This window comes from Vicugna pacos, unplaced genomic scaffold (genome assembly GCF_048564905.1).
Source record: "Vicugna pacos unplaced genomic scaffold, VicPac4 scaffold_112, whole genome shotgun sequence".
NCBI lineage: Eukaryota > Metazoa > Chordata > Mammalia > Artiodactyla > Camelidae > Vicugna > Vicugna pacos.
Window position 1 is genome coordinate 666857 of NW_027328792.1, and position 12228 is coordinate 679084.

Sequence of the window (12228 nt, forward strand, 5' to 3'; positions counted from 1 at the left end):
CGGTTTTTAAGTTACTACTAAACAGCTCAGATTGTATAAAAGCATTTAATTGTGCTGTTTGCTTACATATTTATTTACATTCAGCCTCTTGCTAAAAGAGAATTTAAACAATTCTGTTAAACACAGCTTAACAACCATAACAACAAAAGGCAAAACGGAGAGTGAAGAGAAAATGGAGATTCAATACTTAAATGAAACCAGGGGGAAGTAAACTCATAAAAATGGATTCCATGAAGTCAGGGCAAGTGTTAAGGCTGACTAGAAATTCAGCTGTAGGATTCTTGGCAGCGAAACCAAAAAGAAAAGATGATGGGGCGGGTGGTAGAGCGTGTGCTTAGCGTGCACGGGGTCCTGGGTTGAAGCCCCAGGGCTTCCACTAACAGGTAAATACATCTAATTAACTGCCCCCCTAAAAGATCACCAAAGAAAAGAAAAAGAGAAATTTCTTTCCCAAAGAACCCTGATATTAAATTTGGATTAAATATTAAAAAAAAGAAAAAAAGAAAAATTCAAAAGATAAGTGACACTGAAGGAAAACCACAGCTGGCCTAACAAGCTAAGTCACAAATCAAAGTGTGATAAGTGTCGGTTTCCTGATCTAAGTTTTGCTGGGCTACCTGGTAAATCTGAAGTTTAGTGTCAGCTTACTGGGCTAATAAGCTAACCCGAAAATCCAAGGTCAACAGTTGTCAGTAACGTGATCTGTTCCAAATTGATAAGCTTCAGTGTACTGATTCCTTGCTTTTTGTTGTTTGAGCCTTATTGGGTATTAGCCCCATACTTGTAATTAACCCTATAAAACCTCATGTGTACGTCTTGGAGGTGCTCAGAGCTTTGGAAAAGAAACCCCTCTGAGCCCGCCAGCGTAATAAATCTCAGTACTCCAACCCTCTGTGTGATTCTTATTTCTTGGCTGGCCTTTTGTTTCCATAACAACACAAGCGATAATGCCCGTGAGATAAATCTGGGGAGGCTGCTGGTAAGTCGCCATGTCTCACGTGGGAAAATCTGAAACATCCTTCTCACCACTCAGAGTCATCATAAGCCCACACCACACCTCCTGCCGTTAAATGCAGGAGCACGGTTAGGGCCCGGCCTTTGCTGTCTTTGTGTCATCACAGTGATACAGGATGGAAGGGGGAAGAGCACAGCCATTCAAGGAAGGCCGCAGCAATTGACATCAAAATGGTGAAGGATTCAACCCCCAATAGGCCTTGAGGCTCAGGATGAAGAGATTTAACTTCTAGCAGATCTTGAGATTCAATAAACATCCATTGTAATAGTAACCTGGTGAATAACATGCCCCAGGCACCATGGCAGTCCCAATGATAGCCACAAAAGGTCAAAGGGTGGGAAATGGCCAACTCCCTGGGAATCCTAGCCCCTTGCCCTAAGGCTGGTCCTTCTACTTATTAGCATATGAAACCACCAAGCCCAAGAAAACAAGCAACACAGCGCCACCTCGCGGTCACCACTCTCTGTCCCTCTTTGGAGAAGACAGACCTTCTGTCTGTGGGGTGTGTACCTACTTCTAATCTGTGCATGAAACCCCCACACCTCGTGACGTTTCTCTTGCATTTCAATGTATCTGTCTGAATATATATACCTTTACTCAACACTGGCTTGCTCTTGAATTCTTTACTGCATGAAGTCAAAGAACAAAATCTGGTGGGGCACATCCCAGGGGCTCAACGAAAGCCTGGGACACAGCCCTTCTCATGCCCAACGTTTTTTATTCTTGTATCAACAGGACTGGGCTGTGAAGTGACGTCTGAGGCCCCAGCTAAGGGACAGAACCAGCTTCCAGGGTTCCAATTTGCGGGCAGCCTCTCCCCCAGCTTGGGCCTTGGGGTCTGCCCGGTTCTCTGTGTTTCTCTGTTGTGCTGACTCCCCAGCCATACAGCGTACTCCTAGGCCTGTCCCCACAAAACCCTTCTCTCCAAAATACAAGCACGTCATGTCACAATCCTCTTGTTCAACCAGGAAATGTTCAGCCCACTTTTTTCCTCCCCAATAAATTACCCAACTGTCCTCCCTCCCATCACATCACTTCTTTCTTTGTGAGAACTCTGCACTCGCCACACCCCATCATGAACACAGGTGTCTTGCTGGCTGTGACCGAGATGTTTCTTTCTCACACAGCAAGCGTCCTTTCACTTTCCCCTTGTTACCTTAAGAAAGCCTTTCCTGAGTCACCCACCCCTCTGATTATGAACTCACAATGTGCTGAAGTTGCAGTCACTATGTGCATACATCCCAGTTTTGGCTAGGTTTCCATCACAAGATCTTCATTAAGGAGCTGCATCAAGAAGTTATACAGGGTATTCGTACATCAGAGTGGAGGAACCTGCAAAAAATTTAAACGGCTTTGAAGAGAGTGTTAACCAGGGACAGAGATGTCGCGGGTCCTAGTCAAAAGTGTCATGAGGAAAAATGTTCTCCCAAGGCTCAGAGTGGCTTCTGAACACAGAATCCTCAGGGAGGAGGTGACAGGCAGTGATTAGGGTGGGTGATACAGGTTACGCTCCCCCAGCTGGGGAAGAATAGGTTTTTTTCTTGTTTTCCAAACAATTTCTTACTATCTTTTTCTCTTATTGCCACATACCATTTCCTACGAATTAAGCATATCAATGTCAGTCACTTGGGCCACTTGGGAGAAGCTACACGATGCCATTCACAGGGATGGGGCATGACAGCCACACCAGTCTAGGTTGAAAGACCAGTGGGGGTATTTGCAAGGTAATCACGGGCATGCAACAAACTCCCCAGCTTCAATGACCTCATCTCAAAGCTGGGGTCAATAAAACTACCAAGCAAATTGCGTGAAGATTATGGCCAATGTTTACTAGGTAAGTGCCCGTGAAAGCTGCCGCTTAATGGGGAATGAGTACGATCAATGAGGCCCTGTCTACCTGCCCACATGCGCCCTGCCTTCCTGCCTTGCTGCAACAGCAGAACTTGTTTAGCTGAGATGAACACCCCCAGAGCAGCCCAGACGGGAAAGCTCCCAGCTCTGCACGGCGAGACGTGTTCCTTTCCTTCTCAGAGCTGATCACAGTTTGCTGTCGTCTGTTTTTATGTTTATCCCTTTTGTAACTCCCTCTCCTCCGGAGTTTTTGCTCAAGCAGCACAGGGCCAGGTGTGTCTTGGGTCCTGCCGGATATTCTGGGCAGGGAAACAGCCAACTCCATATCTGGCTCTGGTGCTGAACGGAGAGAGCAGAAGGCCCAGGGGCCCATGCTGAACTGAGGCCCCTGCACCCAAAATTATGGTCTGACCTTGGGCAAATTACACAGTCTTCTTTACCCTGAGATTCCTCATCTGTCCATGAAAATAACTGCCCATGTCACACAGAGTTACAAGTATTAAAGGAAATCAACAAATTCACAACCTAGCCAAGGGGCTACAAGTGCATCCTCAACAGACAAATGCTGCCTTTACGGCTCTGACGCACGCTAAGCGGGGCGGCCCCACACAGTGAACACTGCTAAGTGCCAGGGTGTTAAATGCTTCATGTGTGCTATAATACTCTTTAGATCTTACAACAATCCCAGGAAGAAATGAATATTATCATGCCCATTTCACAGATTCACCAACAGGTTGAGAGTATGCATTCTATTCCAAGGCCCTATGGTGAAGAAATGGCAATTTAAACCGGAATCTGGGCCCAGGCCTTGGCTCCATCTCTCTCCCATCCACCTGACCACTTGCCTATGAATTCCACCTGTCCAATATAAAAGTTTGCAGCCGGCCATCCCTTAAAAGCAATGTGTGCCACCGTTTGTCAATGTTGTTTAATTACCATAAACTGTTCTCAGAAACCACTACAGTAAAGAAAGTTGGACTTAAGGAATTCTGCATTGCGTTCTCCTGCAATGTGCAGGATCCCTTTCCTACACCTCCAAATCCAAGTGTATGCTTCCTCCGTGTTTATGTTTGCACACGGCTTATTAAAGCAGAAGGTATCTGCAGTAATTCCATCTCGGTTGCTTTCCAAGTTTGCAGATGATCCATATTCGGTCTGTGAACGAAAAACTACAATGTGAATGAGAATACTGCAACCATGTCAGTAAACAAAGAATACTGATACCAAGTCATTAAAGGCTTCCGCCACTCCCCGGCGAGGACAGGCCTGCAGCCCAGCCACTGCAGCAACTCACAATGGTGCCCTCTGAGCAGACTCAGAATAAGAAAGGACGGGCTACTGGCCCGAGATAGCTAGGTGCTTGTCTAAAAAATGAATTCAGTGAGTCCTAATATTTGCTTCCTCCCATTCATACAAAATCACTAAATTCTTGAACTTGAGATACCTGGCTTTCTTTAGATAACAAGTAATCTTTTATTGTTCCAACAACCTGGTCTTTGTTGTAAAGCTCCTATATATCCTAGCTCTTCCTCAACCTCTTGGGAGCAGTCCCTCAGAGAGTTCTGAGAGACGGTCATCCTGGCTCGAGTCCTCCCGCCAAATGAAACATAACTCTTAACTTTTAGGCTGCACGTTTATTTCAGTCAACAGTTTTGGACACCATGAAGCACCACAGCAGATTTCTCTCCACCTGAACTCTCCAAGTAACCAGAGCCTTGGTACCAGCAGTGGCCCTTTGTGCTCATCCGCCTCCTCAGGGGGTCCAGATGAATTTGGCTGAGTCTCTCCTGGTTCTCAGATCTCACATATTGGTTGATGATCCTAAGTTTTATCTGGCGGTGTATCCAGGTACGTGGCCCTCCAGTTGAAAGAAACTGAGGTGAATTACCCACCCAGTGGAGACATCCCGAGTGAGTCCAAGTTGAAAGACACTGGGTTCAGGACTGAGTGGTTAGGTAAGAGGCTGGTCTAATGTTTTCCTCAATTTGGTTACCTCCATTGAATTTTTCAGGATAAAAGTAAAACTCTTATGAGGAAACTTTCAACTCCAAATTTTGGACCATCCTCCTGGCTGGTAACAGCATTCTCAGGTGACAGGGAATCTTCCAGGAGTGGTAGACACAAAGACTTCATGCCACAGAGTTGTCCCTGTGGGAAATCTTACTAGCAAATTTATTCTGAGAACCCGACCTTACAATGGGGAATAGAACTTTCAAAAAAAAAATAAAGAACAGAAAAGAAAAGAAAAAGAAATGACAGATTGCCAGTCTCCAAGTAAAACCCCAGCCAGATTTATGTACATACAAAACTTACAACATTAATCGGGAATAAGAAAAAAAAAAAACTCACTCTGGAAATAACCAGGCCTGATAAAAACATTTTTTGGCATTCTGAACTTATAAAAACAAAATCCCCTTTAGTGGGAACTTGGATTTCTCTTCCTGTGTCCTTGAAATGTAAACGTTTTATCTTTCTCTGGATGTTTTAAGTGTGTGCATGTAAGTATATATATGTTTAGTTTAGTTTTTAAAGGAAACCTTGGACTCTGCCATACAAAAGTTCAAGTATTGTGTACATACGGTGGCCACGCAAATAAATTGGGATTCTAAGCAATTCTTTGATTGTACCAATTTTCAGATATTTTGCCATCTTAAACTTTGTTGCATCAGCCTGGACCACGAAGGCTTTAAGCTTTTGGAGAGTAAACCTTTGAATTTTATTTAGGCAACACCCCGACTCTCATGTGGAAGGGCCTCTTCATCTTATTGGTTTAAAATCACTATATATATATATATATATATATATATATATATATATATATATATTTATATATATATAAATTGATGGCCATATGATGGATTTTTTAATTTGGAAAAACTTTTTAATTGGTGAAAGTTTAAAGAGATCTCATTATAAACGGCTGTTTTATTGGTACCTATTAAAATAAAGTTTAAATGCAGAAAAATATATCTAATGGTTAACCTAAGAACTCAGATATAAAAATATAACTGGTTTGAAAAGCTACATTTTTGTTTTTCCTTTCTGATAAATGTTTCTAGAGATGCTAATAAAAACTTAGTATAATTAATGTTAATTAGGTTGAATAACTGGAAAAAGGATTGTAAAAATGTCAAAAAAACAGATAAGTGGCTTATCCCAAAAGGATAAATATTTTTATATGGTTATTTTGAATGAGATAAATAAAATGGACATTTTTAGATTTACATACAGGGTTTTGATATTACACTACGTAAAGTTAAAAAAAAAGGGCCAAAGAGTTCACCTACTCCCCCCCAACATTAAAGTTCAAACAAGTCCGTTTTATTTACCACAGTTTAACATATATTTATATGTAGACTGAAATACTTGATCAAGGATTGGGACAACAGACCAATTAATGAAATTAAAAATCGAGAAGGGCCTAAGCTCTTTGGCTGAAACTTGGGCATCCTAGAGACTTCTATAAAATTATATACAATGTACACCCACAAAAAAAAGGTTTCTGTCACTCCTTCTAGAAATAAGAATTATTGATTAAACTTAATAAATATAAAAATTAAAGGTATAAGATTTAATAAAATTGAGATAAAAGTTTGTGAAATTGGTATATTTAGATGGTCTTTATATAAACCTTTTGCTTATGTTGTGGGATAGATATGTTTCAGTGGAAAAACGCTTCCCCTTCTTGGTATTATAAGGCTGGGCACATGTCTATCCCTCTGAAAATATTAATTGAACAAATTAAAGGAAACCAATATAGTTACTTGAGACGTCCAATATAACGTAAATCTAAAAAGTAATTTGAGTAGCTAAAAAAAAAAAATAGGTTTACCCTGGGTTTAACTTATAACTCAAGGAAAAGAGACCTTAATAAATGTCTTATGCAAGCTTTGGAAGACAAAATAAAGAAAACCTTAGTTTTAAAACATGGAATTCTTTGTTTACAGCTCTTCTCACTGATACAAAAATGCCAATTAAGGAGATAAAATTGGGTCTGGGTGACAGAGCATTTATCTGGGGACCTGGAAGAGAGTGTCTTTGTCTTGCAGATCAGAAATATAAATACAACAAACAGTGACCTAGGACTGAGCCTAATTAGCTCAACGAAATAAAACTTGAGGCCATGAAATTTTTGGCATTTTAGAACTCAGAACTCTGACGGGTCCTTCAGACTTTGTGAGGAAATCTTAATTATCTGTTTCATAAATAGTAAGCCTTAGTGATTTGAGCAAGCAAATTCAGCTTACTCCAACTATTATTATAAATATAAGTAAGTTTTAAAGTGAAGCTATGAGATCTCTAGCTTTTGTCTGTTTATAAGCCTGCATACAGATTATAGAAGTGAGATATTTCTACTGCTAAAAAAAAAAATTTCGAAGTCAAAGAGCTCTGCTTAATTGATGTAAAAATATAAGAGCTTAAAAATTAAGTATTTTTAAAATAAAAACTTAACAAATTGACTTTCAGTGTCATGTGAATTGGAAAATATTCAATATTAAGGTAATATTTGATATTGTTTAGTTTAAGTATGTTCTAATAAATGTAGACATCTTTAAAATCATCCATCTTAACTATAATACCTTTACTGTACCTAGGTTTAATGAAAGTCAAATAAGATCCTGTTATATCTGTTGCAGATTTGTCAAAAAAAAAATAACAGTAATGTGCTGTGGTAAAATTTTAAGTAAATTAAATGTAAATGAGATGAGAGCTTTGGGTAAATATTTAAAATATATTTTTAAAATGTATGCTTAAAATAATCTCTAAATGTTTGATATCTTTAAATTCTAGAGTTGTGCTAAATTAAGTTAAATGACAAGATTTTATTAAATATCTATGCCATTTTCAGATAAAATAAGATTGAAATATGAATACTTAACATTTAACTTCCTCTTACAGTGAAACTAAAGGTGTTTAGAAATATTAATAAATGGTTGGTGTCACACAGAAATAGTCTCTATTAGTAAGGGAATGATCTCAGTATCATAGGAAAGTAATATAAATGCGTAAAGGAAGATGTAAGAATGGAATAATACTTTGTTAATGAAAAATAGTGACTTTCTCCTGAAGCTGGTTACCTCTGAATGGAAGACAAAATAAGGGACACACTAATATAAGTATAGAAAGCTGTGGAAGGCTTGTGGAAAAGGAACCCTGAGGAAAGTTTTGTACGTGGTCAGAATTGGCTAAGTTTAGAATCAAATTGGGCAACGTAAATGAATCTTAGAAGTTAGCTGGAACAAGATTAGATTTGGTTTTCTCTCTGTTAAGAGGAAAAAATTTTCTTAAAATATTAATCCACCTTCAGTAACAGATTGTAAAACTTCTTATACCACTTAGCTGATCTGTTCTGCCTTTACATTTGACATATTTTCTTGTTAATGAATTAGTACTACATTACAGTGATCTATATGTTTATCTGATCAAGTGTTCTGAAATCTTTCAAAAAGCTCCCCAAATATAAAATTCTAATTAATTAAATAAAAATTAATTTAATTAATTAAAATTCTTTTAATCTCCAGTTAAGTTTGGGATGCTACAGAAGGCCCCTGAAACATCCCAAAGAGAGATTTTTAACTATAAAGTTTCATTTGGCATTTTAAGTAACATGGAATTGTCAAATGAATCATAAAACTTCTAAGGTTATATTGAATGAGAAATATTATTAATATAGGTATTGTAGAAATTATATGGACTCCCTAAAATTCTGGTTTATCTGAAATGTTACCAGTGATAATTATGGGTATAGTGAACAGGTTTCTTTATTGATTATAGTGTAACGGTGTTTAACCATGCTTTTAAATCTTTTGTCATTTATAGACAGTTAATTGTTTTCTTCTGATGGTTTTGCAAAATGCTTTCTCTTCAAGGAGATTTACTGATTTCTAATAAATTTCAAACTACAGCACTGAACTAAACTGGGTAAGACATTTTAAAGTTCTAATGAAAACTCTCATTAAAAGAATTAGTTACATGGGACTGATTAACCAGCTGAATATGGTTATAATTTTTGATATTGTTTGAAATACTACTGCCTTTTAACCTGTTTCCCAGACATAAAGAATCTCTTCTCCTTAAGCTAGTTATGGTTCACAGCAATTTGATAAATTATAACTATGTATACAGACTTGGAACAGTTATCTTTTCTCTCTATCTGATCCCTCAAAAGACTAAAAATACTTAGGTCCCCAGTGGCTCTATCAGACAAATTAGGGAGATCATCTCCTAAGAGATATAGGAGTATAAAGGTATTTTAAGGATTTTAAAGAGAAAAGAATTTACCTAAATCTGTAAGGCAAAAATCCATGAAAAGCCTTGACGTGGCTTTCTTGGCCTTAGAAAACCTTATTAACATTCTACCCTGAGACTCCGTATTAAAACTTCCAACACAGTCAATTTAAAAAGCCTATATGATCAAATAATCAGATTTAATTTGTAAAGAAATTAATCTTGATTTGGCTATATTTGAGAAAACTGAGGGTAACTTTAGAGAGAAAAAAATTATATTTTAGTCGATATTAAATTCTAGTTTTGTTAATTGAGGTCCATATTTACTAAGACACTTCCCAGATCATTCCTTGCTGTTATGTCACACTGCTGTACAGTTTAATTGAATTATGAAAAGAATACTCTAGGTTTGATTCTGAAGCTCAGTAATCTATCCTTGGGTAAAATTCCAATGCCCCATGACCTGCAGCCAGGGGATTATACATACTGCAACAGGCATGACTTAAAGAACTGTCTCCAACCTGAATGGAAAGACCCTTTTTCAGATACTCTTAACTAGACCATACACACCAAAGCTGAAGGAAACGGAGTCTCGGATTCATTTCCTATCTGAAACAGCCCCTGCAGTGCACTGGCCTATAGAGCACTGCTCACCTTAAAACAATGCCCAAATGGAGAAAAAGCTTCCATACCAGGATGAGAAGAAGACGACATCTGAGCTAGACTGCTGACCCAAGACACCGGACCAGGACTGTATACCAATTACTTTGATAATTTCTCCAACCTTTGATTATGAACTACTCCAATTGTTAAGTTTATGATAAATTACCTATGTCTAGTACTTCTGTGTTACCTTGGTGGGTTTCCCTACTCCAAGGCTCTAACTAGATAGCCCTCAGAAACGTTATTCTAAAAAGAATTTATAGTTCTGTTTAGGCCACTGTTGATCTTACAAGGTGGGAGATTTCAACTGGCCAATTAATACCTGCCCTGACCCTGACCATAAATATGAACTTTCTCATAGGATCAAACTCAGAAACACAAGCAAAATTTTAACCCAAAAATACAACTTCTCGACTATTAAATTCTTACTCGTGACTTTATTAACGTTACTAGCTGTATTACTTATATCCTGTCTATTTTATAAAATTGTTGTCTGTTACATTTCCCAATGTGTAACTAGGCCCACAAGATGGATGATGGCTAAACATCTTGAAGAAACAGATAAAATTTATAACCCTGAATAAAATAAATATAATAGTGTGATTCTAGGTATGGGAATGAGCAAAGATGGGTAAACACTTCCTGGATCATAATAGAGTAGTAAGACAGGTGATCCAGAGAACTTTTAGTATCAACAGGGCCTGATAAAAAAAACTAACACCTTGAATGGCAACTCAGAAGATTCTTCACCTGAACTAGGAATGAGCCATCCTAGCACCGTGGGACAAAATTGGTCATGAAATGTCTCTCAAAATATTGGTCGAATTTAGGACCAAGGGGGAACACTGTGAATGAAAATACTACAATGTGCATGAAAATACTGCAACCATGTCAGTAAACAAAGAATGCTGAATCCAAATCATCAGCGGCTGCTGCCAACCCCCAGCGAGTTCATGCCTACAGCCCGGCCTCTCAGCCACTCACAGTGGTGCCCTCTGAGCAGACTCAGTGCAAGAAAGGACAGGATACTGGCCCTAGATAGCCAGGTGCTTGCCAAAGGAATGAATTCAATGACCCAAATGTTTGCTTCCCACCATACATAGAAAACCACTAAATACTTGAACTTGAGATATCTGGTTTTCTTTAGATAACAAGCAATATTTTATTGTTCCAATTACCTGATCTTTGTTGTAAAGATTCTATTTATCCTAGCTCCTCCACTACCTCTTGGGAGCAGTCCCTCAGTGTGATCTGAGAGGCTGTCATCCCGGCTCGAGTCCTCCAGCCAAATAAACCAAAGCCCTTAACATTTAGGCTGAACGTTTATTTCAATGACGTTCCAGAATAGACACAACTCATCAATTCTGTAATGGAACACACTGAATCAGGAACCAAAAGCGTGTTTTAGTCCAGAAAATCTCCAGGTTCCTATTTCTTCCTGTCATTATACAATCCCTCCAGAACTCATTACTTTGCTGTCTGCTCCTCTGGCAACCAAACTCAGAGAAGAGACAACTCAGCAGAGCACCATGCTGGGGAGAACACCCCGCAGAAGCACTGCAGGCTGCCTTCCCTCCCGCACGCTCTGCTGACCCTTGGTGTCCCCCGTGGAGACCAGGCAAACACAGCTCTTCCCAACAGCTGCAAAGTCGCACACGTTAAATAAATCATTTTATTTTATATGATATTTTACGTATATACCCATCTCTGAAAACAGCTTTGCCAGAAGCCCAAATCTTCAACATTAATCTGCAAAGGCAAATCAGGTCCCCAAGGGAAAACAAGTCTTAAGACGACGCTAAGGCCTCCAAAGTCCTCTCCACGACCATGAACCAAACTGCCTGCAGGTCTGCAGCTGCAGGACGCTACATGTCTGCTTTTAAAGCAACCCCTTTCTGCCCTCGGGTGCTACAATGCCCTTTTATGCCCTCCCATCACAGGGCAAGAGCAGCCGCTGCAGAACCTTGCAGGGCAGCACTGACAGGACTGGACAAAGGGGATCAGAGTTAAACAAAGCATTCTGATGACACGAGCTTGTCACTGTGTCTCTTTACAGATGTAGATATATATAGAGAGAAGTGGGGTGATATTGCTCAAAGTCACACAGCTAATAAGTGGCAAAGTATATAACTCTGCTCCTCCCTCCTGTGTGACGCCCAACTGGGACAACCACAGGGTTCTCTCGTGGCTGCCTGAACAGTCTTTTCCTATCACTCATGACACACAATAGTGTCTGAACTTAGCCTGCATTTGCAGCATCTTTTCCCTCCAGTTTCTCAGGAACAAGGCTGTTCGGGCCTGTATGAATTCCGGCTTCCTGAAATCTCCGTGCTCAGGCTGGTCTTGCCTGTGCATCCGGCCCGCTGCTCAGAGGCTCTTCCTCCCCTGCAGGAGGACGTTTCTAATCTTCACAGGGACACAACCTCAGGGGAGCTCTCCTCTCGCCCTCAGCATGGCAGGTGTCCCAGGCC

The 12228-nt window shown here is 39.6% G+C and overlaps 1 long non-coding RNA gene across 1 annotated transcript in view; it reads right to left on the reverse strand.

The window, feature by feature from the left end:
* The window catches only part of LOC140694925 (uncharacterized), a 92423-nt gene that overhangs the window by 30572 nt on the left and 49623 nt on the right, over nt 1-12228 (reverse strand). The gene's annotated exons all lie outside the window — the stretch shown is intronic.